This window comes from Corvus moneduloides, chromosome 7 (assembly GCF_009650955.1).
Source record: "Corvus moneduloides isolate bCorMon1 chromosome 7, bCorMon1.pri, whole genome shotgun sequence".
Classification (NCBI taxonomy): domain Eukaryota; kingdom Metazoa; phylum Chordata; class Aves; order Passeriformes; family Corvidae; genus Corvus; species Corvus moneduloides.
The window spans coordinates 26,981,757-27,004,764 of NC_045482.1; the positions used below are offsets into that span (position 1 = coordinate 26,981,757).

General features: G+C 45.7%; 1 protein-coding gene across 4 annotated transcripts in view; it reads left to right on the plus strand.

Moving 5' to 3' along the window:
- The first annotated feature begins 15,964 nt into the window (after window positions 1–15,964).
- Window positions 15,965–23,008, plus strand: part of MRAS (muscle RAS oncogene homolog) — a 38,046-nt gene continuing 31,002 nt past the window's right edge. For 2 of the 4 annotated variants that reach the window (XM_032114772.1, XM_032114773.1), the window contains exon 1: window positions 15,968–16,278. The gene's annotated coding sequence lies outside the window, so the exon portion shown is untranslated. Of the gene's footprint in view, window positions 16,279–17,857; window positions 18,016–23,008 lie in introns of all 4 variants that reach the window. The other 2 variants (XM_032114774.1, XM_032114775.1) reach the window with 2 other exon arrangements.

A 23,008-nucleotide genomic window follows, 5' to 3' on the forward strand; every position in this document is an offset into this window, starting at 1 on the left:
CCAACACAAAACAAAACAGCTGGAAGGAAGGATCTTCCCTTCCATTCTCCTTGACACTCCAATTATCTCATGTGGCGCTTATTTACTCTTCAGTGTCCAATTCCAGCATCTTACTGTCTAACTTAGAGCTAGTGTTATCTGACAGCAAAAAGGTGGACAGACAGCGCAGTTGGCTTTCCAGACAGGCAGATGTAGGGAAGGGCATAAGTAAACAAGTCTTTTCTCTGTTCAAGTCCCATATTCCTTGCACATTACTCACTATCACAACTGTTTGGAAAACACCTTTCAGTATTTTCCCCATTTTTAATGTGAAAGAAGGGAGTTAGACATCCAGGGGGATCTCTGTAGATGTTGCTGTTGTCAACTTCTGTGGGTTTTTACCCCTGGAAAATGTTGAGGTTAAAAGTGCTAGAAGTATCTAGTGAAAGCAGGAGAATTCTTGAAACCTGGTTTGAGGGTTCCCACCCAAACACACACACACACATACTCACTCTTTTTCAACAGAAAATGGTACTTCTGGAGGAAAGAACCCAAACTTTTCTGACCACTGTTTGATCAGCTCCAGGATGATGACAAATCCCTCTGATGGAGGGATTTTTAGTCTGATGGAGTCCCACATCATCATTTTTAAGTAGAGTTCATCCAGGCATTGCACAAGCAACAGCACTTGCATTGCAGAGTTGCCTTGAAGAAGGATGCATTTGGGCATCACTTGTGCCAAAACTGTTCCACTTCAGATTGTTGCAGGGCTTAGTTGCCTGCTCTTACTGTGCCATTTAGATCCATGCTTCCCAACAGGACACTGCTCTGAGAGTGGGATGCTGGGATGCTAATTAGACTTCTCAGATGGCCCATCTGAGGAGACAAGAGCAAAGGAGAATTTACCCCACAGACTTCACAACTGTTTTCAATGACTAGGTTTGGAAACATGTGAAGGAGATGCCCAAGATATGAGAATTTAGTCTCAATTCAGACTTGAGCTAATAGGCAGATATGGAGCCAGACCACAGCCCTGCCACAAATACCTGTTTTGCAGTGAGGTGATAAGACTAAGTATTCCATGGGACACACTGCTTTCATAAGTGGTCTTGTATTCTAGTAAGCAGAGGAAAACCTGCATCAAAGATGTATTTTTTAATAGTAAAGTGAGACTGCAAAGTTATGAACAATTTAGGAGCTTTTCTGTCAGTATAGAAGGATATGGCCCCGACTCTTCAGTCTTCCCCAGCACAGGTGGAGTGACTCCAGATATCAAAGGTGCAACTGAGAGGCGTCACTCCCCTGCTCTGGTAAACTCTTGGTGGCTTCACTGGGGATCTTGCACACCTGCAGAATTCAGGTTGGGGCCATTTATCATTAATACAATAAAAAGCAAATGAGAAATCCCTGGTTAGATAAGTTATTAGTATCAGTTTTCAGATTGCTCTCCAGACAGATTGGGTTTAGGGGGCTGGTTTTTTTTACAGGCTCCTCTGGAATGCTAATAGGGACTGGGAAACTTGAACCTATTCAAATTGATCTCTTGATATTTCTCATTCATTTATGTCTTGAGATTATTCCATAATGAGAACATGCTCGGATTTTTCATAAAGAATCAAGCAGCTTTGATATGCCATACTTTACCCCAACTAGTATCTTCTAAATAGAGGGAGCATAGATTGACCTCTGTCATGGTGATATTTTCCTTATCTTTTTAGCAGCATGAAAACTGGCAAGTAAATATTCTACAGAAGCTCTCAGCACAAAACTGAAAATGAAATATTTAATCCCCATGGAAACAGCTTATCATGGAGGGAGGATTTCCCCCCAAATCAGATTGTGAGCGTCCAAGAACACATCCTGGAAATGGTGATTTCACATCAAAGCTGAAAAGGCAAGTGGGAGGAGAGAGATTTCGAGGAGGAGGGGGAACCTGACTGCTGGTGTTCACCAGGCCTGTGCAGTTTCATCCTTCAACACCTAACTCCTTTGGATTTAGTGTACACATGAGCACTTCCTTAGATTTTAAGCACTATGGGCAGAAGTGCCATTGTTAGGTATTTAATCTGAAAGTAAAGAGGATCGTCTTTCTTCCTTTCAAATCTAAATCCCTTGTTAGCTTAATTTCTTAAGAGGGGAATACAATCAGATGGTCTTTTTCCCCCAGTGCAATTGAGAGTCAGGCTTCTTTTCTGTCTTTGCTGCCAAAGAAAAGCAAAAGTTACAAAGGAATGCTTGCTTTTATTTGTAGCTTTTTTTCTGATAACTGAAGTGCACATGATGTCAACCCCTTAAATCCCTTTATTCTGTCTTTGAGTCTGCACTCTTCCAAGTATTTTATTTTCAGTCTGCTGTATCACTTCCCACTTTCCTCGGAGGTTCTCCTTTTAACTGCAGCATTTTAAATCTCAGTACCCACATACCATCACACCACCACACCATCTTCTCTTAAGTTTTAGATTTTCTACGCCTAGGCAATGATCAATGCACTTGATTGCTCATGCCATCTACCAGGAGTGGAAGAAAGAAAAAACCTCTCATGAATGGCCCAGACCACTTTCCACAATCCATGGTTGAACCAGGTTCTCCTGCCCCTGTGGTCTGGAATTTATTTTCTTTCTGCAAGTCACTCATACACTTTTACGATAATTCCTTAAGTGTCTCATGTCATGGTGATGCCTTTTCCTGGTCTTAAAAATTAAGAGCTAGACACAGTTAAGGGAAAAGGGGTTTTTATCTCGGTATTTAACAAGGATCCTTATGGTGCACCACTTTGCCAAGGTGGAACGTGCCGAAACGCACACACACGATAGATCGTGTATACAATTTATAGACCTTGCAAATTAGCATATCTAACAAAGATTTCCCAATGAGAGGCTTGAATGAATAGCGTGATATCCCCCCATCCCAAGGAATTCCCCCCTGGATGGGCCTAATCTTAGTTTACAGGATGTGTTCTAGAGAGGACCTTGGTTTCTCAGGATAGTGTAGGGCTTTCCAGCCTTCAACTGTGAAGCCTCTAGGATATTTGGTCTCCTGGCTTAACAGAATACTAGGACTGTGTAAAGTTGTCGGACTTAAGGACTTACAAGTATGCATACTAAGAGCACTGAGGAGACATAAAACCTATATAAAAGATATATATTAAAAGTATATAAAAGAAAAGGCAAAATATCATGATGACATCAATGGCACTTGGACTCCTCTGTGGCTTCTCTGCTTGAGAAACAGTGCTCAGGCACTCAAGTTATTTAACTGTTCATGATCTTTGCACAGCTGAGGGAGAACGGATGGTTCCCAGCTAGTAGCCCACTTCAGAACCTTTTATTCCTAATCTTGCTGATTTGGAGCTTGGCTGAGGTCTGAGCAAGATCTGACATTACTTGACAGCTGGTTTTGAAATGAACTGGCAGTTTCTATTTTCTAAAGGTATGTGATTGATAAGGAATACTGGAAATTTTGGTGACATATTTTTAACAGAGAAGAAGCCAAGGATGAAATTAGCAGGCAATCAGAATTACTGCAGCCTGATGAACCACCTCTATAGATCACATTAACCTCTTGTCAGTGCAAACCGCCCCCATGTATTCAAACTGTTTAGATTATTCCTTTGGAACCTGGACCGTTGCAGAATTCAAAAGATTATGTCCTTGGATGAAGACCTATGCAAGCAACAGCATCCTTTATCCAAATGGACTTTGGAGTGGCAATACACTGAGGGTGAGGTGGAACCTTAACACTGCAAGCAGCTTTGCATGTGTCCATCCAACTATTCAAGCAGAGTTTCTTAGAGCATTAGAGGTCTTTATTAGGAGACTTCCACTGAAAGCCTGAGATCAGCTTTGCTTCTTGCAGAGATAGCTATGGAAATGTCTGGCATTCCACAAACACCACCCAGTCCCGGTGAGTGAGGGAGTGGCAGGGGTGGTGAAGGGCTTAGTCCTTCCTCACTCAGGCAACATATCATTAATTTCCTTCTGAAAATAAATAGTTTGCTTTTATTAAAACTTGGCAGCAACCAGAAGTCTGAAGAGTAGCACAATCCCAGCAGCATCCCCATAAGGTCTCCATGTGGGGCATGGGTGCTGGGCAAGCAGTGACTCTTCAGGCTGAAATCATTACTCTGCCTTTGAAGCTGTTCCAAACTCAACTCCCCTTCAGGAAGCACTGAAAGAGAGCAAACTTGTACCGACCATGATGGCAATTTTAGTGACTTTCCATTTCAAGACAGTCCTTTTTTGAGTAAGGAGTTTCAGTTTGTTTGTGACCTGATCTAATGCCTGCCACATTCACTGAGTTGCAAGGTTGTCTCCTCAAATTTGCTTTGCTTGAAGGTTTTCCATCAACTACCTGTAAAACAGTGAGGCAAAGAGCCTGTTTTCCCATTTCCCAGTGAGGCTTGATTTACTGATGTTTGTAAAGCACATGATAGTTTCTGCTTGGGGATTTCAAAGATCTGCATTTGTGCCTAGTCTAAGTACCCTGACTTCAGCAAAGCTATGAACCAGATGAATATCTCCATCTTATGCTAGTAACTCCTAACTAATCTTATTAAATCCTTTCCAGACCCAGATCAATATCAGAAATGCACTCTGTCCTGTAATTAATCTGATGAGCCATGCTAGCCTTGTTTACAAGTCCCTTCAAATTTTTCTTTAGAGATTTTTATCTTAAAATTAAGCTGGCTTAGCAGAAGCAGGGTCATGATCTCTGTTTCTCAGTTGCTTTTTCATGTTCTTATTAAATCTCCTGTACTGAGTGCTTTCAGTAATTCAGTGATTCTGCCTGGTGAACAGAGTTGGACACCAGGTTCTTAGAGACCCTGCACAGGAGCACATTTGGCAGTTTGATGGCTCATGTGCGAAAGGAATCAATCAGACCAACCTAATAGATTTGTGTATTTGTTCCTCGGACACATAAATGTGTGTGATGAAGTGTGTGGAGCTACAGCAACTAGAGCAGTGTCAGCACTCCTGGCTCCTACCTCACAGAGCCATGTGTCCTCACCAATGCTTGGTCTGCTTCAGCTCTTGAGGACAGGGTCCACCTCTTGGCAAGGATGGTTTCCTGACACTTGGCTCTTTCAGAGGGAAGGGCTATTCAACAATCAGTGATGAACCACTAATTAGTGATTAGTGCTACTAATTGATTGGGGCATGAAACCACCCACCTTTAGCTTCAATGCCCTCCAGGAAAGTGGGCATGTGATCTTAGTTCATTAATAGTATAGATGACAGCAAGACTTAGAAGTAGGAACAGAAGGAATGAACTGAATAAGATCATGACCCAATTCTGTTGCCATTGACCAACAGTCACACAGCTCACGTAGCAAGACTGCAGGAGTCAGCAATTAACATACTGTAGTTGTGTGCAGGCTCAAAACCACAGCTGGCTGGTCTAGTGTTGGCAGTAAATTCCAGTCTGAGCAGGAGGCTGGACTGCAGGCCTCCACAAGACCCTCCCAACAAGCCTTTCCAGGAGTCTGTGACCCTGCCCACGAGTCCTATCCTGTTGCAGGACACACAAATGTTCACACTCTAGTGAGAAAGGAAAGGGTCTGAGGATGGGGAGAAGCTATTGGATATACACACAGGGAATCATTAGAGAGCTGGAAACAATATTATAGTGTTGGGTTCTTTTTCTTCATCAGTCTTTAGTTTTCTTCCTTGGAAGGGACTCAGCTAACTGAAGACATCAAGGAGGTGCTAAAGAAGCTTATGGCAACAGGGGCAAAAAAGCAGTGCAAGGCCGAGACAAAACACTGAGATACTGAGTAGAGAGCAAAGCCACAGATATTACCTAGCCCTTAGAGCTTTCTATGGAACTCTGAAGTTTTTCCCATTTAAAGAGTGGAACTCACAAAGATTTTTGGCCTCAGATTTAAGGTTTCTTCATGAAAGGATATTGCACAGCTCAAAATGCAGTATGTGAAATCACTCAGAAAATGTCTGCTCTTGGACATTGCTGACTAAAGGTGCTCAGAGGTCCTGTGAGGACGTCCACACCAACCCTTTTTATTATTTGAAGCTTATGTCATCATAGAATTGTGTTGAAAAAGAGCTTTAAGATCATTGAGTCAGACCATTAACCCAGCACTACCAAGGCCACGATTAAACCATGTCCCCAAGTGCCACATCTACACATGTTTTACATACCTCCAGGGATGGTGATTTAGCCACTTCCTTGGACAGCCTGTTCCAATGCTTAACAATCCTTCCAATGAAGAAATTTTTCCTAATATCCAATCTAAGCTCTCCCTGTTGCATTTCCTCTGTCCTGCCACTTGTTACCTGAGAGGGGTGAGGAGAGAAATAGGCCTTTTTGTCCCTTCCATGGAAACTTAAGGCACTTATCAGCACTTCAGCTAATGATTCAAGTTTTGCACAGGTCTAGACTACTCTTGTGCTCAGTTAATGTATCTTGTAGCTGATATATATGCTAGTTTGGATTCAGAGCCCATTTAAGAACATCTTCCTTATCTCTGAAGGAATTTGCATGCCTCACTGTTCTCCTTGCATAATGAGGAAAGCCTGACCCTCCAGCTTGTGAAAATCACCCCACAGATAGTGAAAATTACCCCACTTTTGCATCAAAATTTTTGCCTGGGTCTAGTGACCCCACCCTGACTGGGAGAGATAACTTGACCAGGCAGAACAGTGCTGGGCTGACAGGAAATTGGCAAGCTCGGTTCTGCAAAGAGCTGCTCAGCTGGGCTGCTGCTGCGTGGGATGCGAGGATAAGAAACCCTTCCGGGATGAGATCTGGGACACAGCTCGGCCCTGTGTGTGGGCTTCACTACCAGGGTCACATAAGACCCCTGTTCCTGCAAGTAAATTTTAGAAGAGTGCTCAGCATAATTTGAATATCCCAGCATGGGGTGGGGGTAAGGGAGCAGCTTGGGGGCTCCTCCTCTCACCCTTCATCCTCATAGGAATTAAACATGAGAGCTAAGTGCTCGCTTTTCTGAAGCTATTATTGGCAACCAATGCAAAGTGTCCCTTTTCATGACAAGTAAATGACCTGCTAAGTACAAGCTATAAAAATTCAGGTCATGTTTTCTGTTTCATTAATATGCTGCCTGACAAAGCCTTTGCCTGCTGGGGCTCTCTGCTGAGGAATGGGAGTTAGAAAACCCTTAAGGATTTCTCACTGTCTTTATGAGATAGAAAGGCAAGCAGGCTTCTGAAGGAAAGACGGCTCCCAAAAGACAGGCTTTGTGTCCTGATCTCATGAACAACCCCAGGAGGAGGCAAGTAATGCCATTTACACACAAAGTCCCAGTAGTGTGGGGTTCGAATGCTTTTATATTTCACTAATAGCTGGGCCTGACTGTCCCAGAAGTCAATAAGAAGGTTCTTTTGATTGCAACAGGCAATGGACCAAAAATGCTATTTAGACACAGAAGTATTTGTTAAGTTGGCAAGGAGGGGGAGAAGAACAATATTAATCAGAAAGAGGATTCAAGGGAGAATCTCTCTGAAATGTTTTTCTACAAAAATCATAGAAGCGTTTACATTGGAAAAGATCTCTAAGATCCTCAAGTCCAGCCATTAACCCAGCATTGCCAAGGCCACCACTAAACCATGTTCCTAAGTGCCACATCTACACATCTTTTAAATACCTCCAAGGATGTTGATTCAACCACTTCATGGGCAGCCAGTTCCAAGGCCTGACCACCCGAACAGTGAATAATTTTTTTCCAACAAACATCCAATCTTAACCTTCCCTGGTTCAACATGAGGGCATTTTGTCTTGCCCTGTCCCTGGCTATCTGGAAAAGGAGACTGACCCGCACCTGGCTACACCCTCCTTTCAAGGAGTGGTAGAGAGCAAAAAGGTTCCCCCCAAGCCTCTGTTTTTCCAGGTGAAACACCCCCAGCTCCCTCAAATGCTTTTAATAGGACTTGTGCTCCAGACCCCTCACCAGCTTCCACAGCTACTGTAGTCTTTGGGCCAGTAGCATCATGAATTTACCGGAGATGGTTGTTTTCACATAAAACTGTCTTTCAGAAATCAGAGAACTGTGTCTCTGCAGAAGACACCCAAGGTGGATTCAGAGGGTGCATCCCTTCTAGCTGTAACTACAAGGATTTCCCATAAAGGACGTAGCGAGGCTGGACCTTCATTCACATGCTTGGCTCGAGCTGGATTAATCTAAAGCTGGGTTCTGGATCTAAAACCTTTTCCCCGTGTAGGGAGTTTGGCCTTGAAGGTGTGAAAAACGAGGTTCACTCTCCTGTGAGAATTTAAAGAGTTTAATATAAAGACAATAAGAGACACATAAAATAAAGCAAAGGGATAACGGCCGGGTGCCTTGGCGCTCTGCCACGAGCACGCCTGATGCTCGAGGTGAGTCCTTTTTATACCATTTTTACTGTCTGTTCTCTATTCATATTAAAACTTTTCCTGGAGCTGTTCTGCATGGCCACTCCTTGGTTCTGCCTTTTTAGAGCATGCGTAGTCTTCTGCCTTGTGGTTTTATTTCTTTTGATTCTTGGGGTTGGGCCCGCTAGGTAAGAGTCGATGGTAGGGTGGATCTCTTAATTCCTCAGACAGTCAGGGCTGATTGCAGCTTTGGGCCTCTTTGCCCCCCGGGCAGAGCGGTGATAACAGCTCTCGGACCCTCCTGGCCGCCCGTTCTCCGGGCGGAGCAGCCTTTGGGCCCTTTTGTTCTCTGGACAAAGTGTTGATTAGCAGCTTCTCAGGCCTCATCCTCTGCTCGCTTGGAGGTTATCTTACTTGCTCACATTTGCCAACATTCTTGCTAAAATGAGAGAAAACTACATCCACACAGCAAAAAGCATTTCTAACATTATATAGTATCTACCTTAATACTTTGCGAGAAGCCAATACTATAATATATGTTTATAACAAAGGAATTTGAAGAGCATTAGGTTTTGCTCTTGGCAATATTGAGTAGCATGTGTCCTGCCTGCCTTCCTGACTGTGTTCTCTGGGCCTGCAGGGTGGTAACAGATGGGCTGTCCTGCCTAGAGCTGAGGTTTGGCTTTCCACCTCCAGGTCAATTCCCATCTTCTCACCTGTCCTGCTTCCTCAACTACAAGCCGATAAAGTGAGTTTCACATGGAGAGCATGGAGGCTGAGACGTAGCTGCGAGAGATCCAAAATGTAACCTGACTGCCATTCAGAGGGTTATAAACAAATCATTTATAAATAAACATCACTGCCATTCAGAGGGCTATAAATATTTCCTTGAGCCACCAGATATTTCCAGATTTGGCATCCAGGTGTCCTGATGAATTACTTCTTGCCAAATGTAGGTTTTAGGGACCTGGCTGCTTTGTGCCCTTTGTGTTGTTCACTATCATGTATCTCGTTCTGTACAGTGCTCTTGCCCAGAATGCCAATGTTTTGGAGCAGCACTATCGGCCTCATTCCAGGGATACTCAGCCTGCAATGAATGCATTGATTCATAGCTTATTTTCAAAGCCAGAAGGAATTGCTATGCTGATCTGCTCTGACCTCAAGCATTCAGTGGGCACAGGAGTATTTATAGCTCTGTTTATAGCATTCTGCTCTGTATACAAGTGAACAGGGACAAGTAAAGAGCAGATTCCCTGTCCCAGTGTAGGTTTGACAGCCACTACAAGCTCAACTGCTTTATTAAGGTATTGCCCTCAGTAACTGGCAGGGCAGATTAGCCCTGCCAATTCCAGAGCACGTGGGCAGAGTCACCCACACATAGCACTTGTGCATACAGTTATGGTCTGTCTGCAGCACCAGCAGAAATAAGCTCCAGGTGCAAGGGCAGAGATGTGGGAAATCCTGGGCGCCTGTGTTTCTTAGTCTCCATGCTAAGCCTGTATTGTCTCTTCTCTTGCAGGATCATCTGTTCTAACCATATGGAAGCAGCCCAAAAGATGCGTAAGATCACTGGATAAGATGACTGAAATGAGCTTAGGAAAAAATAAATAACTTGTAGGGAGGTTCCAGAGAATAGCAGGACAGAGCCACCACCAACTGCAGCTGCTACAGCTCTCCCAGTATAGTATCTCTCAGGGTGTGTTCCCTGCTTTGTATTTGGAGTCACAGGCTAAGACACAGCATGTTCCAGAGCACCATACTGCTGCATTTCAGATGTGGTGATGAACTGACCTGACCCAAGCTCAAGCAGTCCCAGAAGATAAGCTCACTTCTGTGTGGAGCTGAGACCATCAAAATGGAAACAATGCTAAAAGTTACCTCACTTTCCACTTGCTGTGTCCTGTCTTTATGCCTTGCAGCACACAGCCAGTCTACAGGCCACTTGTCTTTTCCCTGCACTTAACTCTGTTGCCTGAGCTCCTGATGTGTGGTGAACGTCCAGCCAGAAACCTGAGCAATAACCAAATATATTCATTAGACAGATTAGCTAGTTTTTCTTCCTGTTCAAGGTCACATTTCTGCAGGTTATTGCCCTGAAACTGCCAGTGCAACATAAGACACCCTTGTCACTTTTTTCCCAGTAAAATGGAATTTACTACATTCCTTAGAATATTATTTTCATAGCTAAATTTTGCTAGAGTTCTGATTGACTTGTGTCCTGTCAGGTTCAAATTCCCCTGAGAGCCTGCCTTTTTCACCAAACTATATTTGTGAGTGAACACATAATTGACTAACATTGTACATTCCTCGGATGAAATCCCTAAGAGGAAAAGTAATTGCTTTTTTACATGCACAAATGGTAAAATCGCTGGAGCTAATGCTCTGATAGTTAAGAGAAGCAGCTATTAATATTTCTGCATGGAAGCAGCACAGCCACCAAGGCTCTTGCAACTGTGTCTCACAGTCTTGCTCTTGGGCAAAGTATATGCAGTCATCTCTAATCTGTTCCATCTCTCCTCAAGCAGCTCACCCAGCAGTGTGAACAAATTGCCTGGAAATGTCGTCATCGGGCTTCATCTGGCACTATCTCCCCTTCTGTCTGGGTCATTGATTTCCTCATCTCCTCTGCCTTGAAACTCACATCATACATTAATTTGTGGGTCTCCAGTACTGAAGCAGCTGCACTGTGCCTTCACTGCTCAACACCAGCAGCTTTCAGCCTCTGAAGTGTCCTTCACTGCTGCTCACATGAAGACCTCCTGAATGTGTCTCAAGTGGCCTCCCTGCCTGCCATATAACAACATGTGCTCTGCCAGCTTCTGTTTCACCACAAGAGAGCTTAGAGCCCTTCTGCTTTCGGAAATTGGGTAAGATTCAGTCTCCTTCCTACAATGACTCAGTGTGCTGCAGAAATTACTCCTGCCTTGTATGAGCAGCTACTGTGGATCTCTCAGAGCTGTGCCAGTCTCTGCTAGCCACCAGCTGCCCTCTGGAGAGCACAGCAAAGACCTGGGGCTGCTCCATGCTCTGGTCTTATGATTGCTAAATATAGTCCATTGATAAATAACATAAATGCATGAAGGGCACAAGAATCAACAGTTGTTGCAGTTGCTAATGCAGCCTTTTCCTCTGTCCTTTCGCCCGTGTCACTGAGGCCTTTCAACATCACCCTTTGCATTTTGAGTAGGTACTGTATCTTTGCACAGCTATTTCCAAGGATCTGATCTGGCCAGCAGAAACTTACTTTCCTTGGGTTGTATTAGGAGTAATGAAAGTCCCAGCTTTCCTCAACACTTGTAAACTGAGTGCTTCTGACATGGAAATAAGGGCAAGATGGTGAGACCTCAAATGTGAAGCCCTTACTCCTAAATTAACAGTGATCTTAATGGGAATAATTCCATTCAAAGGATGTGTCAGATAAAATGACTCTATTTCCTCAGGGAAGCATGTTCTTTTTCAAAGCTCTGCCAATCCTTGCGTTTTTAGAAACCAAATTAGCAGTCTCTTTGTTTCACAGCCAAATTCCTCATCCTAGGCCTGGAATATGTCTGGAAAAATATTTCTAGAGAATCCCCTGTTATAAATAACCTGGAGGGAAGTATTCTTTGTATCCTTCCTAGAACAAAGAGCAGTAGGCTGTAAAAGGGCATGGAGAAAGGGCTGATCTCTTGTACTAGAGAAAAAAAATCTTGATCTTGAGGCTGATGTTTGCATCGTGTGCTCAAGATGAGTCACATGAAAGAGAAATTGAGATAAAAGCAAAGACTCCTGAAAGAAAACGACTGATTTTAATCTCTGTATCCCCGATTACATGGTCTTTGCTATAGAAATAAAAGATCTGCACTTCGCTGTAATGTCTCCTTAAAAGGTGCAGCGCCACCAGTTCCCCTGAGCTTCCTACCTGTGCCCTCACTGCATGTTCCCTAAGTCTCTCAGGAGGTTTCTTCTTCATGACCCGTTTATAGAGGGTGCTCATGGTCAGCCTGTCCCAGGCCTCCCGCAGCTGTCACATCCACACCATGTCCCATCTCCAGCCTCACTGACTCTGAGGCAGTCACATGTGAACTTTCATCACTTTTATGTAGTTGCATGTGAATATCACTAGATGTCCTCTACTGCTAAGTAGCTTCACCGTGGTCTGTGCCAAGCACCAGAGAAATTTGGTGAAATCAATCTCAGGTGTTTAAGCTATGTTATAGCTTCATTGTTCCTAGTCCATAGAAAAACAGCAATATTGCTCATCCACAGCCCGAAGAAGTGATCTGCTATCTCTGACCAACTGGACTTACAGAGGCAGCAAAGCTACTGCATTGGTTTCATGCAGATTTGGAGTCAACTGGCAGTGTAGGAAAACCTCAACTTTTTTATTTGCAGCTCATTTGAGACTGAGTCATCAGACAGGGTTCAGGCTGTGGTCTCCTTGTGCTCTTCTCCAAATTCAACACCAAGGGTCAAGCCCGCAGGACTTCTGCTCTAGCAAGGTCTGATCTGGTGCAGGATGGTGCATTTATCTCTGCAGGGTGCAGGCAGGTACAGCTCCCTGCTCCAGCACAACCTGCCTGTGCTCCAGACAGTGATGCCAGGAGCACCTCGGGTTAGTTCTTGGGAGGGCCATTGCATCCCCTCAAACCCCATCTCCATCCTCTGACTTCCCCGAAGTGACCTCTTATCCCTGGCTATGTGGCACCAGCAGGAACTTGTATGGACAAAAATCTTACCCATTGCACTGTTCCTGCAGGGAAAACATTTCTCCTTTTTTTGTGCAAACAGTCCCTGCCTTGCTGTGGTGCTGTGCAAACCCTCGTGTTTGCATCCTCCTGCTGCAGAGCTTGGGCAAGGGAAGTGCCAACAAAACAAGCCAAGAGGCTCATGCTGCACTAGCCTATTCAGCTTTAATATGGGATAATAAACAGCCCCATTTATCTAGACCTAATAGGGAAGTATTATACATATATAATGCATCCTCTGATTTAGTGAGAACTTACCTGAAGTATAATCTGCCTTGAGGAATTCAGAGGCTGTACAGCCACTTTAATCTATTCACTGAAGCTGAAACAGACTGGAAATGTCATGTGCTTAAATCTGTGTGGGGGAAATGTTGGCTGAAATTTTAAAGCACTCTTCTCTTTTAGCTTTGTATTTCGTTCCAAGGTTTGAAGTGTCGCCCATCCTGCACTCACATCCCCCCAGGGAGGGCTGGTAAAGGGGAGGCTCTTCATGCCACTGCCTCTGCTGTCAAACTGAACGTGATGTTTTCTTTGAGGGCTCCTTGGGGTGAGTCAGCAGGATACAAAAATGCACTTAAATAGGAGTTGTATTGTATAAGGGCTCAACCACAGCAGCAATTCCCCTTTAGCAATGTTGTTAACTAATACGTACTACAAGAAATTTAATGCTGCTCCAGATACTGGCTGGAATTGCAAGAGGAATTTTTGGCTTTCCTCCGTCCATAATTTTAGTATTTCTTATGGGTTGGAAGGCTACTGAGAACTGAGCAATAGCCCAGATACCTGACATACAGGAGCCAGGCCACAGGCTTTTCCTCTCAAATGCTACTGACTTTGGTATGAATTGCATCACAGATTTTTGGGTTTAGGTGTCTGAATATTTGGCTTGGTTGGCAAAATGCACCTATCTCCACAGAAGCAGAAATGTGCAGCTCTGAAGGGTGATCTGTTCAAGATACCCAAATACAAAGTGGGGTGCTCAGATTTAAAGATCTAAACCTGAAATCTTTGGCCTATCAGTCCTAGGACTGCTATGTCCCCAGCACTTACTGACAATATTTCCAAACCTCTGAGGGTGTGTAAATGACCTCCTGTGTGCAGCTTTGCCAATTCTGCCCTCACTGGTGGCAAGATGTGCTGATAGCAAAAACCTGATTCCTCGTAACCGGTCACCTCCATCACTGCACAGCAGTCTGCCCTGGGAATATGAGGAGACTGTTTCAGAAGGAAAATTTGTAACCAGCAGGGAAGCTCAGTTTCACACCAAATTCAGGTGCAAACATGTGACTCCTGTTGACATGCATGTCTTACAAAACCAGCTGTTGATTCATGTGAACAAAACACATCTGTCCCACAGTTTGGTTGGGAAAGCCAGTGGGGATCCTCCTGGTTTGGTCCCTCTCGCCTCCTCCATGCTGCTGGACCGATGCAGATTTTGAGGCAGATACTCATGTATCTTGTATGTAAAATGGCACTACGCTTCTCTCTGCCTCTTACACGTGTGGAAAAGAGAGCACGGAGTCTGTCTTGTTCTGTGCACGCCACAGTGCTGTGCCAAATTCTTTGGGTAGATCTTTCTGGGGACTACTGGAGTGTACGTAATGCTAATTCGGCACAGGAGGAGAGCTGGGACTGTTCACTTGGGTTTAAGAACCATTTTGAGCTCCTGTACCTCTGCTTTGCACACCACCAGGGAGGTAAGCCCTGACACAGCAAGGTAAATCAGCAGGTGCCTAAATGTAGCCCTCCTGAGATGCTCTGGGCGGTCAGCACTGAGCACCCTGCAGGGCTGTGGCCAAGGTGCTCCTGTGGTAGGACACATCCTTCCTGCCATGGATTACTCTCACACAGACATTGCCAGCATCCTTTGTGAGGGAAGCATGTGTCAGTAAGTGTGTGTAGGTGCGGGAGCAGAGCTTTTGCTGGTGTTAGGTGCAAGGTGTAATGTGGCAAAGGAGCCTGTGGGTGACATGGGAAGCACTGCTTTAGTTCTGTCTCCCATTGTCAGCCAAGGGCACAAATGAGAGGTAAGAAAAGTAACACTGCCCATGTGTTCCCCAAGTGCTATATAGGATTAGCTCTGGTATTAAACATGAATTCTGTTATTGGGATAAAAGTCGATGAGGCTTCTTCGTATTAAGTATGAATATGTATATATATGGGGGAGGGGGAGAAGGGGAGTTGTGTATGCACAGTAGCCAGTTCCCAAGGTTCGGTGTGTGCCGTGCTCATGTGGCCTGAACGGCGCTTGTACCAGTCTGCGCCCTCCGGCTGCTGCCCCGTACATCAGACAAAAAAACTGCTGCTTACTCTCCTCCTCCTCCTCGTTTGCTGGCGGCTGCACAAACCCCGCGGCCCGGAGGGTCGGTCCGCTCCCCTTCAGCCACAGCCCCGTGGGGCCCGGGGTGCCGGGCGGGGAGAGCCGGCCCGAGCGGTTTAAGGTGCCGCCGCTGCCGCCCCGCTCCACCTTAACGCGCGGCGGCGGCGGACGGGCCCATTGCCGCGCCGGGGGTCGGCGGGCCCGGACCCCCGGGAGCCGCGCCGCCGCCGCGCCCGCCGGACAGCGGCACCCACGCGCGTCCCAAGTGCCACACGCGGCCGGGCCGCAGGTGACGGCGGGTCCCCGCACCGCCGCGAATCCCCCTCCGGCGGCGCCCGGCCCGGCCCCCGGCGGCGGGGCCGGGCTATTTATAGCAGCCGCCGCGGCGATATAAGGGATGGCCGGGCGCGGGCTGCGCTGCCGCGGCCGCCGGGGCGAGAGCGTGCGGGGGCCGCCGGCGCTGCCCGGCCGCGGGCGCCTCTGGGCGGGCGCTGAGGGCGCGGCCCCGCAGCCCGGGTGAGCGGGCGGGGAGCGGGCTCGGAGCGGTGCCGCTCCGCTCTGTGAGCGGGGCGGGGGGGGTACGGCCAAACAAACAATAACCTAGGTTTGCTCTGCCCGTCCCCCGCGGGGCGCGGGACAGCGCCGCGCACTTTCGGCGCTCCACGCGTGACAAGCCTGCGAGAGGGGCGGGACTGCCGTGACACCCGGCGGTAACGGCGGCGGAGCTTCACCCTCTGCTTCTTCCTTCTCCCCACAGCGATTCCTGCTGAAATGCGGCGCCGCACGCTGGCATGAGCCCCCCCGTCGGGAGCAGCGCACCCCGGGCACCGCCGCTTTCCCTGGCCGCAGCTCGGTGTTGGGAAGAAAGGGCTGTCGCCGCGGAGCCGCCGCTCGCAGCAGCGCCGGGCGCCGGGCGCGGGACGGACGGTACGGGGGCTCCGTGCGGCGGGTGGGCTGCGGGGGTCGCGGGGTCCCTGCCCCGCTGAGCGCCGGGAAAAGGGAATGTATGGCGCAATGGTCGGAACGGCGTGCGGTCCGTGTCTTCTCCTGGGTGTGCGCTGAGGAGAGGGGTCGCTCTGAGTTACGCGTTGTAATGGAAGATTTTTGTAAGTTGAGGGCTTGTTGGTTTTTTCTGGTGTCAGGGGTTACACGCCCCCGCCACAGATTCAGAGCCACGATAATGTTTTACTTTCCTACCGCGGGTGTATTCTGATGTGATCTGGGTATGGCGAGGTTTCTTATCTTGCATTAAAATTGCTCTTGGATCACTGAGTACTTTCTATAAGCTTCCATAACTTTTATAAGGATAGTGATGCTATCTTCAATTACGAAGAAACAGGGAGAGGAGGAGGTACGGGTCTGGGAGGTTTTTTTCTAGCTTTACTTTACTTTTACTTTGCTTTTTTACTCTCTGCTTCAAGAAAACAAACTGAACCGCAGATAGGACAATGATTTCTCAGATCTTGTGATTGGGATTGCTGGGTATTAGAAAGAAAACTTGTAGGTTTTCTGTTTGCTTGTTTTTTTTAATCAATGGCTCAAGAGCCCTAGAAACAGCATATAAAGCCCTGCTTCCTAGACGGAGAAACTAAGATAAAGCCACGCTGACTGTAAGCTGAGGAGCAAGTTAAGTGTTAGACTTCGGGTGGATCAGTCGCAAGCATCCTTCACTCCTCTGCTCCAGTGACCCTCCCTGTCGAGCTGATCACGTCGTGAAACAAATTGGGACTTCCCACCGGCAGGCTGGACTGGAGATAGGGCTTTTCTTAGAAGAGCAAAGCGCTCAGGGGAGTCCTGACCCCAGAGTGAGGCTTTTTCCCAGCACAGGGGGCTGTAGCCCTTCAGCACTGTCAGCTGGCACTGTTCTTGAGTAATGTCAAGGAAATACAAAAATCTAAACCACCGACTCCTCAGGTAGCCTAAATCATCTAAGCCTGGATTTTGCTGGCAGGCTTAAAGGGATGCTATTGGCTGGAAATGTTTATGTACATCTTACCTGGAAACTGTTGTTCATACAAGAGTTGATATTAAGAAAAGCGAATCAACTTTATAGTCGTACCAGCTATAGATGTGCTTTCTGAATTTTCACTCTGAAATTATCTGGTTAGCTCAGGCTCTTTCTGCACAAGAGAGATGCATTTCAAAGGCCTAAAACTGTCATTTTTCTTTATGAAAGGTACTTGTCTCTTGCTTTGAAGCTGTAAAAACAGATTTGCAAGAACGGGGTCTATTAATTTAAGAAAGGTTAGGAGAAAGATAAGAAAAAGAACAAGGGGTGTGGCAAGGAAATTATGAAGTAGTAGCTTTAAAGAAAAACACCTCTCTGTAATAGAGCTTTGGACTGCCTAAGAGAGGTAGGCTTTCCTTCTAGATACTTGAGTCTGAAAATACAAAGCTGACAGCATCTCCTTAAAAATAATAGTGTATCTAGAAAATAGGTATGAATAGCTTCATATTATAGTTCTGCATCAATTTGTCTTTCTTTGATTTTGCTCCTCTGTTCCAGGAGATATCCAATATGATAGTGGATAGCCCAGACTGCAGAGGGCCAAACACCCCACCAGCATCACTCCTGAACTAGAGCAGCTGCACTAGGGCCAGTGCTGGCCCAGCACCTCTTTTCAGAAATGATGTGAGAAGCAGCTGTATTTATTGAAGTTTTTGGTGGGTATTTTCACAAGCTCAAATTTTTTTTGCAGAGGAACTAAGAATTGCAGAAACTAAACTTGCCTTCTTCATGGGGGGAGTTTTGGTATGTGTTGCGCTGGATGGTTTTATCTTAAACTGGGACTGAGGCTAACACTGAGGAGGAATAACATTGTGTCAGAATGTGGTTAGAGAGGACTTTCTTCCTTCTCCCCACACATGTTTTTTGGCACTGGTGGAGACATGGCATTTGGGGACTGGAAGGAGGAGGAGTCCTGTACATGAGGTGGTGTTGTCATTGGCAAGGGCAGTGTAAGGCAGGTGCATATAGGAAAAATGGATGTGATGCTTCATTATTGTTGACATTGTGCTGTGATTTCTTAGGACTCTTCTTTAACTGCAGCATTCTGTACCCAAGACCTCCACGGCCCATTAGCTGCACCATGTGCTCCTAGTGGTGTTTCAGGGCTGACAATACTGGGGCAGAAACTCTACTTCCCTCTCTTAATTGTGGAGGGCTCCTTGAGGAAAACTGTTCAGCTTCATTCGTTTCTGCCCTTTCAGTTTTGTCATCTTTCCTTTGGTGTGAATTATTTTTTGTGGTTGGGCTCAAGCCAAGAACCTCTACCCACAGCTGCCAAGTCTGGCAATCCTACTGACCTGCTGGCTCCAGGTGAGTCAGGTCTTTAGGATGAATCAGTGTGCCCTGTAAAAGTTTTAGGCTCCAGACTTCAGCTTGGCCACTCTTAATAATTTGGTTTTGCCTGATTTATTTGTTTGTCACTGCTTCAGCCATGCTGTCACTTCTGGTGGCTCCTTCCTTCAGACTTGCTCAGCTTTTGGAGCCATGCAGGGCCTCTAGTGCGGAGCAGTGCCCCTACACTTTGTGGAGCTGCTTTTGCCTCAGCATTGTAACTTCTCCATGACTGCTCATCCCTCTTACCTGCACAGGTGGAGTTAGGAGGGATTGTGCCTCAGCATGGGAATGTGCAGCTCTCAATGCAGGGAGTACTTCGGGCTCTAGAGGTGGAGAATATTAACATGAATCCACAGGAATGAAGAGGGGAGTGTTTTTGCGTGGTGGTGTTTGCATAGGCTTTTACTGTCATAAATAAGTAGATCAGGGTTCAGGGGACAGATTCGCTATGAAAAATAAGGAATTCATTTTCAGGCTTCCAAGGTAGGGCTGAGGAAGAGATGTGGTGCTAAAAGATATGGAAATGTGCCTTGAAAGTGACCTTTCACTATTTTTGTTGTGTGAAGCACCCAAGTTTAATGAAGTACAAAGCAGAAGGGGTTGGAAGGATTTGGTCCAAGTGAAAACAGAAAGAGCGTGGGACTGGCAGATGGGAGGAACATTAGCCCACTCCTTGGTGGAGTTGTTGCTTCTTTCTCCTGTTGTTGCTTACAGGGGTGCTTGAGAGAAAATACTCATTGGGGAGGGAAGAATAACCTTCCTGTTCTACTTGAATGTCACTGGGTGTGTTTTTCTCCATGGGGAAACAAAGTTTCAGCACTCCAGTGGGTCACATCCTGAGTGTTTGTATCCTAAGTACATCTAGAGCAACTCCATCTACTTCAATGACATCTGCAGTAAGCCATGACTGGCTCTTTCTGAACAGAGAGGAGAAATGAACAGCTGTAACTTCAGATACTGAAATTTTTGGCATACTCATTTTTTTGAGATTTATGACTCTTTTATTCTCTGTTTGAGAATGTAGTGGAGCAGTTGCTGATACATGCACGTGTATGTGTAAGAAAATGTCGGCAGAGGAGTAATATATATGGAAATCTTGCATAGAGATAGAACAGGCAGCCAGCTTGCCATTAGATAATGAAATAATTGTATAAAAATATGTCTCCTGAAATAATGATTGAGGGAAGGGCTCAGGACAGGGTTGGGGGAGGTTAACAGTATTTTTAAGTAGTTTACTCTACTGGTAGTATTTATGGTACTCATTACTGACTCTCCTGCAATTTTGCTCTTTCAGACACTGCTTTTTCAGTGAGTGGTGCTCAGTGTTTCACAGGCAGATAAGTTTCATCTGAGAGACCAGCCCAATTGTTGGAGCTAGGTGAAGGGATGGGAAACATGCCCCCAAGTACTTTCTCTCTCACAGACTGGCCAAAGGTGGGTAGACTGAGGTCAGCAACTCTTGCAGGTACTGATGAATCTGCCTCTCACTGAGTCCACTTTTGTTCTTTCTAAAATGGGGTAGTGGATATTACTTCTTTGTGGGGTGTGTTGGGACCATAAATATAGCTGAGATACTTCAGAAGGCATCTAAGTAGCTGAGACACTCTTGGATGGGATTCCCCTTCCTGCTGCTTCTCTTCTGGCCAGAACTGACCAGCAGAAATGCTCAGTGCTTGTACAGTTATTTATTAATTTTTGGCTAAATTTTGTTTGACTCAGAATTAGTTTGACACTGATAGGCTCAAGACTAAAATCTTTAACTACTTTCTTTTACTTTCTTCTTCTACTAAAGAGCAGATTAAAAAGTTCCAGGCACTCCTTCACCTTCTCCCAAATAACATAATGCCTGCCTTGCCTTCTCTTTGAGAAGGTCTGCTTCTGGAAAGAATGTTGTCCAAAGAGAACTTTATGCAGGGTGGTAAAAATGGTTTATTCTTTCTTCATCCCAGCTGTTGACTGCATCTGCCTAGTTCTTGGTCTAGAGATGAATGTCACTGAGGACTTTCTGGGGACTATTTTGCATCTGAATGGTGACTTGTAATGATTCAGGTAATGGGCCAAGCCACTGGTTTATGTAGTGACTGGTGCTAGTCCACTGAAGTCCAAACAGCTGTTCCAAGTTTCCATAATCTCCAGTGAAAACAAGTACAACTGCATCAGTCTGCAGCCAGTTTACAGTAAACCTACTCCCTGGGCTGTGGGTTAACCTCCTTAAATATCCCCTGTGGTCAGGTCTGTTACACTTATATGTGAAAATAAGTCTTGGTGTGCTTTGTGATTTACTGGAGTGTAAATAAATCAAGAAGGTCTTTCATGTTCAGGTTCTCTCATCAGCATATATTAGTAACGCTCATCAGCTTTTGACTGGAACTGTGATGGCATAATTACTCTGAAAGGGTAACATATTTAAAACTACCTGTGTGACTTTGGGAGTTAGATTCCTCAGACTCTTAGTCATTATTTTAAATAGGAATTAACTTTTTAAGCTATTAAATTTTTAAGCTATTAAAATTCCTATTTTTTTTAATTTATTTTTTAAGCTGGAAGTTTTAAGCAAGGGCTTCTGTTTATCTTGTCTTTAAAATGCCAGTTTCTAGGATGAGAGTGGCAGCTCTGCTACTCCACTCATTTCAGATATTAAATAAGAATGTTGGAGAAACAATTAGAAAAATACTGTGGTAAATAAATTCTCATGGGTAATCTTACTAGAGAGGTCCAAGAGGTAAAAATGTACTTTTCAGTCACCTGACAGCAGGATGGATATGAGCATGCATTTTTAGCTTTGTCTTTAGGACAGCTGAGAGGATGACTGATGTCTCAGCTGTTGTTGTAGACAGAGCAAAGCATATATTTCTCCGGACAGGATTTGGTGCACTGAATTCAAACAACTTGTGGCTGGAACAGTTCAAGTCACCGGGGCAAACATGGTTATCAGAAGGAACAGATAGACTAAGAAAACAGTCTTGCATACTCTAATGTTTGTGTAGGTAAGATTTTAATTTGCTATCAGTCCTAGGGTTCTTTTTGAGCAGTGGTGGATTAGTCTTGATATCTGTGCAATTTTTAAAGCATTCCTGTAACACTTGTAATGCAAAATCTATTTATTTTGCACCATACCTGTGAGATAGGGACCTGCTATTTATCTCACTTGTACAGCTAGGGAACTGAAGTATTCAGTAAAGCTAAACACAGCATGGAGGATTGATCACACAAGAAAGTCTGCAGCAGGACAGACAGGAGGGTTCTGAAACTGGGTAATTCCCATGAAAACCAACAAGCTCTGGTTCATGCTTTTCCCATCTGGTTCTTCCTCAGCGCTTCTGAAGCAGCTTGTGACATTTGCTTGGCTAGACAATGTGGGTTTGGTTTTTCTAAGGAAGAAAGCTCAAGCCTGGTAATGGAGGGAGGGAGGTGATGTATGTCTGGGGGAAAATGAAGAATGGGGAGCATCCACCAGCTAGAGATGCCTCCACCACCATTTTTTCAGTGAGTGGCTTGCCCAAGGCTGGCACAGGCTGCTTCTCAGCTACTGAAACTGTTCCTCTGGGCAAACCCCTGCTCTTCCTGTACAGAGAGCCAGCTCTGCTCTTCTTAATAAAGTTGATATGAGTGGCTGGATTGATGATGGAGCTTTCTGCCCAGCTCCACATCTGCTGCCATAGTGCTGTGTTCCTGTGCTGCCTGGGTTCCCTGATGGAGCAGAGCCTCCACTACTCCATCTCAGCCTTGTGATCAGGGGTCACCAGTGTTTTGAGTTTGGTGGAGGAAGCTGTCCAAAGCTGGCAGGAGGAATTTTTTGTTATGGTTGCATGATGAACAGTAACAAAGTGAGTTTTATTGCTCAGAATGTATCCACGTTTATAGGATGCTATATTTAAAAAGGAGAAAAAATGAGTCATGGGGAGCTATGCTAATGCTAAGTATTTATGTCTACCTCTTGTGAGGCTGAAGGCAGCGGGAGTTGAGCAACATTCCTGTGAAGTGTCTAGAGGATTTACGGATCAAACTAAAGCCTGCTGAAGTCAGCTGTAAGTCATGCTGTGCCTCGCTCTGGGCCCATGTTATGTACTGTGTGTGGGTTACAGTGAAATATTCCTCTTGGGAAACCCAGGAGCATTCAGTGCTGCTGACTTCCCTGGGCTTGGGCAGGAGCTTGACTTGCTCCCAGAGGTTATTGCTCTGCCACTGGAAAGTCACTCCTGGGTCACTGCCAGGGCAGGGATGTTGCTGTGCCTCCCAGGCCATGCCTGCAGCACCATAGGAATGGGTACCTGCACCCTGAGTGGGAGCAGGGAGAGCCTGGCATGTCTCAGC